Source organism: Vespula vulgaris, chromosome 9, assembly GCF_905475345.1.
Source record: "Vespula vulgaris chromosome 9, iyVesVulg1.1, whole genome shotgun sequence".
Classification (NCBI taxonomy): domain Eukaryota; kingdom Metazoa; phylum Arthropoda; class Insecta; order Hymenoptera; family Vespidae; genus Vespula; species Vespula vulgaris.
The window spans coordinates 4,582,925-4,590,965 of NC_066594.1; positions in this window are offsets into that span (position 1 = coordinate 4,582,925).

The following is an 8,041-nucleotide window of genomic DNA, read 5'->3' on the forward strand; positions in this document are numbered from 1 at the left end:
GGTAATCGTATTTATCCTCGAAGGTTTTTCCACGAATCTGCTAAAAAGAGAGCTAGCACCAATCTCGGAAGCGTTAGCGACGGTATATACTCTCCTACCTTTCTGTTTCGTTCCTTAATCGAAATTTTAATGGAAAGATCACAAAGTCGGTAAGCCAGTGCACACATGCGCATTGTCACCGTTGTCGTTCACTTCACTTTCAACGATCACCAATGATATTATGCTTCTTTTCAACCATATCGTACTGTTTACATAATCCTACCATATAAGAAATTTTGAACTTTATTTCTCGCGTACACTTAAAAGAAAAGCCGGTTAAAACAACTTCAGTAATTTTTGAAAACCGGAATACCTTCTTGGAATACTTCTTAAAAAATATATCGGTTATTAATCTTATATTTACAGCTTAATCGACATATAACGAGCGTAATTTTCGTCTGATAGACAATTAGGTAAAGTTAGGTACACTACCCAATTCTTATCTCAGATTATGATTCAGAACAATTACGATGCTTCAAAACCATACAGAAGTTATAAGATCTTTGAAAGTACTTACAAACAACAAACAAATATATTGAAGTGTTTATAGTTGAATTAAACTCGAGTAATATGGTTCATTTTTATGAAAATACATATTTTACGAAATTACAAAAGACTTTTACAAAAAAATGCTATTGTAATAAAATAAATTTGCGATAGGGAAGTTTAGGCAAATAGAATCCTGTTCTTTTTCTATCTCTTTATCGTATCCCAAGAGATCCAAAGGAAACACAAGAGATAAGAATTTCGTGGGAGATAAAACGAATTCCATAATCGACTATGCATCCGGTATTTTACGCGGCTCCGCATATTCGACGGACACTTGGAAGACATACGAGACGATCCTTCCGGTTTTAAGAGTAGGTAGGTACGAGCGTTCCATCGTAACGTTTACGGGTGGATCTTTGCTGTTTCCTTCCTTCCTGCAGGCAGTGCCGTAAGGTGTTTTATAGCGTGACATCCCACTCTTACGGTAACAAACTCGCACACTTGTACATACAAACGCAAAGATGAGAAGTCGGAATGTAAGGATATGGTAGTAGAGGGTTGCGAGTAGACACCAAGAAGGAACGACGAAGCTAGTTGGAAGGAAGCAAGAAAGCGAACTAAACGCTATAGAACGAGAGAGAGAGAGAGAGAGAGAGAGAGAGAGAGACAGAGGAAGAGAGAGATGGAAGGTGATAGGTGGGTGTCGAGCGAGCATGCGGCTTACGTAATATCTCCCTGAGACCGTCGTCTGTGCTCTCACAGGAATATTTCATGCTTGTTACAGAAAATAATTAGTGACGGCAAGCAGGCGAAGCAATGTACTAAGCCGCGTCGGCGTTACGAAACAAATTTGCTGGCCGTGCAGGGCGTACCGCTATAACGCGTCGGTCTAGGCTGCCGTCGGTATCGGTGTTGTTGGCCGTGCGAGCAAACGAACGAGGATGGTGCACGTCCCTTCTCAACCTCACTGCCGAATGTTAGACATAAAACGTTTACGAGCAACGATGGCTAAGCCCTCCACCTCCAATCTGCCTACCTCCAACCTTGCCCACCCTTCCTCTTTAGCCTTATACACATTCTGACCCTCGTATCCGCTAACCGTCGAGCAGACGCACGTTCGCTCACTAGCCGATAGCACGCTAGCCGTTGGAATTAAGCTGGCACCTTTATCTGCTCGATTTGCAGAGCTGCAAAGTCCTCCGAGAGGCTATGCGCCTACCCTTCTACCAGATCTACGCCTTTAAGCCGCGACTAATCGAGCAAACTTTAGCCCCGGTCTTACCATGTAAATATCTCTAATTGCCGGTGTATGGGCTCGACGAGCGAATGTATACCGAGTAAACGGAAATCGGCTGACAGCAGGTGCGGGTAAGAGAGTCTGACGTTGCGAGTGCGCACCAATCCAACTTCTATATATCTATATACTATCCGTTAAATATAAACTACACGAAAAGATCGATGAATCTATATAAAAGTATCGAGTCATGATATGTTGTCGAAGATCGGAAAAATAAATATTCGTTCATATTTTTTTGTTTTATACTTTCAATATTATACAAGTCGTACTTGCATTATATTTATATTTATATTTATATTATATTGTAATAAAAAGCTTAATATTCGAACGCATAGACAAGCATTGAAATATGCACGATATTTATCGTGGAAAATGATATAACTACATTAAAAAGAAATAAAAAAAGAAGAGCAAAGAATATGTATTATTAATTTCGCTTCGAAACGATGAAAATAACAATGCAAAATATTCTAGAGATTAAAATATCTCTATAGCTTCTCTCGAAAGTCAGAAAAGAAAAAAATCTCTATAAACTGCTTTCAAAACGATACTTATTAAAATTTTTTAACTTGCAATATTTACACGGACGAAGCACCGAAAAGTTTCATCCGCATAACATTTTATTTGATTATGACTTGATTACTCGTTTAAAGTGGTGAACTGACGCGAAAAACGGAGAACGTCTGTAGGAATGAAATTAAGTAAAACCGTCATTAATAGTTTTCAACAATCGTCCTGAACTTTTAATGAGGCGAATTCGAACTTAAGAATCTCAAGGACATCAAGCTTAAAACGTGGGATATTTACTTATTATTGTTGCTAGTTCTGCACTCGATTTATTTTTACATTCAGAAATGATATATGGTTATCAAATCGAAGTTATGTTATTCTTGATACTGATCGACTACTAATTAAGGACGAATTAGTCGTCGATTTGGTCTGTGTTAGAATTAAAAGACGTACACAATAATTTTTAATTTTTCTTTTTAAATCTCGTCGCCAGATCGTGTCGCAATTTTTATCAAATCAAAGTTCAGTGTTATCGAATATTTTAGAAAGTTCAGCGAATTAAACGATCGAATGGCTGATGTATTACATCTTTACGTCATGTCGTTCAAAAATCACGTCAGAAATAATATCGGAATATCGGAAATTGAAAAGTTCATGTGCTGAAGAAGAGGTTAAACGGAGAACGTTTGGAGAAAAAAGATGTCGCTTTTAAATTCCATTTTTGTCAACCTCAATCAGAATAGAAAGAGAAGTGAGTCAAAAACCGCAAAGCTGATTCTTTATGCCGCATTGCATCGCCTTGCTAAAAGCATCTGTTTCTTTGGAAAAACCGCAGCTTTTTTTAAGGATAGATTTTCTCTCTTTCTGTTTCTCTTGCTCGTTCCGTTCCTTTCTGTTCTCGTAGGCTTGTTCTCAAGTGGCAAATCGTTGAGTATCATAGGGACATGAAAATAAGTGACCCGAAAGATTCATCACAATGAACGAAGAAAAAATTAGAACGGTTCGCTGATGGCTTGAGACAAGCCTTGCATTTAACCGCTACCGAGCTCGTTTCTATCCGCACGCGCGATTTTTTCCGCGTTCACTGGTTAAGCGTTTCACGCATGCATGATTTTTCGAGACGGCAAGTCTTACCTTGAATTCCGCGAAAATTCGCGATTTAATGCCGATCTCACAAAACCTTTCTACGCTGCTCATAAAACCAAGAAAACTGGAGATTTTCCATGCTGGAAGAAAAACAGTGGAGAAAAAAATGAACGTACGAAGCGCACAATAGTCTTTGATAAAAGTCGAGTATAAAACTATACAAAAATAAAAAAAAATGAAAAAGTAAAAAAATGCTGACATTGAGTTAAAACGTGGAGGGTAAAAGGAAAAAGCTGTTTGTTTTCGTCGACAATTTTTTGCGAACATAAAACAAAACGAAAACCGAGTGTCAGAAGCGAGCAATTCGAATGCAATTAAAAATTTTCTGTACATCCTGCTTGCAAATTTACGTGCAATTTTCGGAAATCGGAAGTGTCGCGCACGCGGTACAACACGGAAGCATTGTTGAAGCATTGTTGGAGCGTTGTCGGAGAGTCATTGGAGTGAGACCGGAGCGGGGTCGGTAGAGGAGGATAGGTCGATGCGACTAATTGTTTGCCATCGGAAACTTCCTCGACGTTCTCGAGTCGAGTCACGCACGGGAACGAGGCGAAATCCGTAGGCAAAATGCAATTTAATTAATCGTACATTTGTGTTCGCTGCGCACCCGTTGGAGCCACGCAAACGTGTAAGTTACAAAACGCTTACAGACTGCCATATCGTAATAAACTTTTTATCCAACCGACGGATGTTGTTCCCGCATTTCTTACTGACTCTAAAGTAGGAGGCTCGCGCGACATATTTATCACGTTTCTCTTATTTGTACGTTTCGTTCGCATGGGAGTACTTAATAATTACACTTATCATCATATTCATAAATTCCATGCCCTTCTTATTAGAAGAATGTTCTATATGTTAGTATTCTGAGAAAAGAATTTAAAAGCAGATGTTGATTTCACGGAAAAAATAAAATTATAATTAAAAAAGGTATACAAATAAGGACTCGCTATATATGCATCACTATCAACCCTGTGCTATTCTCAGACTATTCTCATGTCTGTCCCATCTTTTCTAAATACTATCACTCATTCCCATACATATACTCTTAAAATAAAGACTTATCGTAACTTTTTTTTTTAACAGACATGAAAAGCTATAATTAAAATAGAGAGATAAGCATCATCATAAAAATGCCACGTAGGCACTTAATCCCATAGTAAATTTATGTGTTGCGTGTGTACATTGATCTAAACAACTACTGACATTTAGTCATGTATCGAACATTCTATAATAACTTTGAAATCGTTATGCATCGTCCATCAACTCGTATACAAAGCCATTTCGAGCTAACGTTTATTCGCCCAATATATTCAAGTTCTAAACATCCAACTCTAACTTCACCATCAGGTACAACAGCAGCAACGTCTAAGTAAAGTCTGTTTGGAATTAGACTTACTAATGAATTCGTCAAAGAATACCTTAGCGTATAAAAATGATACATCATCGAAATTCTCGTTTATTTTACGAAGATTCGTGATCATTAATTACATTCCAATGAGTTTTCGTGTATAACCATTTTCTAGATACAACGAAAAATGGAATTTTCGTGAGAGAAGAGAAACGCGTCTTTCCAAGAAAAATCGTAACCATATCGTGAAATAACGAGATATCTTCGAATTCTTCCGTCTGTCGTGAGGTGTAGTCCGTTAGACGGCGAATAAAATAAAGACGGACGGAGTTGGTAGCGATGGTGGTAGATAGAGGTGGTGTTATATAAGAGGGAAGGAAAACTGTTCAAGGCTCTCAGGGGAATATTATGCAAAGTGGGAAACAGATGCATGACTCTCTCGAGCATGATGCTCTTATTTCTTGGCTCGCCGCAGAGCGTTTCCGTTTCTTTTTCGGTCAGGAAGATTGTAAAAATAAAGGAGGATTGCAAAAAAAGAGTCCACGTGAAGATCGATGTTTTTAACAGACGGGAGTGTGAAAGAAAGGCGAAAGGAAAAAACGAAGGGAATGGAAAAACGAAAGCAATAATAAAGTTCCATAAAGTTATTTGGAAAATATTAGGAGATCGAGCGACGCCATCTTCGTCCTTCATAGATAATAGCAAGCGACCTATCTACGGTTTTATAGGTTTGCCTCTTTAAGTTCATTGCTCGTTAAGCTTATTCGAAAACGACATTTCTATTTCGTGCGGAATCGATGAGTCGCGCTCGGTCGCGTGTCCACCAGAGTGGACCGATCTTTCCATTTCTTATTCGATGGAACAACGGTATTCCTTCCTCTTGGTCCCCCATCCTCCATCCTTTCTTCGTGGTATCCCTTGATAAATTACTTCCTTACCTTCTCCCCTTCATTAATCCTTAGCTTTACGTCTTTTTCTACAAACACGCTTTCCTTGGAACTCTGATTCGTAGGAAAAACGGCCCGCACGCAGGACTCGCGTTAAATGTGAACAAAAACTGCAGCGGCAATGACAAATGCGTTCTGGAATCGTGGAGCGAATTCAAAGGAAAAGAAAAGTTGCTTTTGTCTCGTTCGACGGTGATACGAGCGTCTTTGTTGTTACGTTATTAATATTGTAGTCAAAGGAAAATAAAATGTGTATATATATATATATATATATATATATATATATATCCTATACTTTATCAAACAAGCTATTCTTGTGTATTTACACAATATATTTTTTATATTTATCTGTAAAATTTCAGATCTTTAGTAAACTGTATAAATCTTTTTTCCGATCATTGTTTAAGACATTATCTGTGAGTAAATAATTCTTAGAAACAGGTCTGAAAAGAAAACAATATTTTTTGTTTATCTTTAATGATTTTTCCTCCCTTTCGTATATGTTGATCTCATTTTAAGTTTTTCTGTCATATCGTGGACATAATACAAAATGAATATAACTTCTCTTTACTGTGTGCACCTCTGGTTAGATAAATCTTTCTCAGAACCCTACAGTTTTAAAGATATTTAAACGATAATAGCTACTACCTTACTCTTTATAAAACTGTAACTAAAGCGAGTCCAAGAGTAAGACAGAGAATAGGAAAAATGTCGGCACCGTCGTCCCTTCAACCACGGTTATAGAAGGAAGCTCTGAAATATTCATAACCCAAGATCATCTTTAGCCCACTAATTGATATTCCGCACATCTGGAGCTTCCTCATACCAACAGGTGTTCGTATCTTTGAAGCAACGTTCATACTAGCTTAATTCTTTCCCCGCAAATGATTTTAAAGTAAAAATTAAATTTTATCGGCTGCATGAAAATTTTACCATAGAATGAAGAATCCAAAAGTTTCTTCCGTCAATTAAGTTTATTTTTAACAAGCCGTCAAACTTACTCCAAATCTTGCAACAATTAATTTTCGTTTGATTAATATCAATCTTTAGAAAACACTCAACCTACATTCATAAGATTGAAACGATAAATCACCTTGCACGAATAAGCTAAAACTAATATTGCATGTCGTCTTGTCATGAAAAATGCGACTCATCTTCCAACGAGAACGTTGTACCGGATCTTACTTTGAAGATTATATCGATGAGGTAGGAAGTATTCACGAGACGAAAGCATATGTGCGGTGTGACATGCTAAAAAAGTGATAACTCTATGTTGCGGAGTCTGTAAAAGGAGCTCGATGATCCTACGAGGTCCTTGTGAAAAAATTATATGCTGCGAGTGCCATAAAAAGTGATAAAAGTAACTTGCAAAAGCGAGACGCAAAGGAACGTCGGGCGCGCGAAAAGGTGCGACTTTCCTTTGCTTCTTATATATTTTATACAAAATAGTTATATTAAAATATGTAGCAAATACTGAAGTATATTGAAATACCAAAATGTAAATTAAATTGTGCAGAAAATTTATTTATTTTTTATCGTACCGAGAAAAATTATATATGTTTATTAATGTCAAATTTCAATCGTCATACAATAAAAGAAATCAAAAAAATTTTAAAGCTAGTCATTAAAAAATGTATTCGAAAACGAGCAAAGCAAAGCGTGATTTGACGAATCTCATGAATCGGAAATAAAGTCATGCGCGAACTTGATGCATTCGATCGGATAGAAGTAAAACGCGGAAAAGTGAGATATTTCGAAATAACGTATCATCAACTTCGTGGCTTGATTGATCGTCGACACGAAACGAACTTTTCATAACGCGCTCGAACGAACGAACCTAATGTCCGCGAATCATAATGAATGTGCGCTGACGTAGATTTATCGATAATAAACTTTCCTCCTGTCGTCGTAAGCAACCATTCGTACGTCCATATGCATTCGTTAATATTATAAGTTATCACTCGAGGAACAAAATAGTGGTGTATCGTTTAATGTTACTCGATAGGCATATACATGCATGCATTAATTAAACTAAACTTAAGTAAATGTTTATATTTATATTTATTTCTTTCTACTCTCACAAATCGAAATAGAAAAGCAGTTAATGTTAGACGAATCGTAAAAAATATTTTTAATTTTTCTTATTATTCAACATTTTGATAGATTCTCTACCCGGTTTTCCGCGCTATTGTCTATTATCTATTCTCGTTATCTTCGCCAGATTTTTAAAAGACTTCTCGGATAGAGGAAGAAAGATGTGTTGGT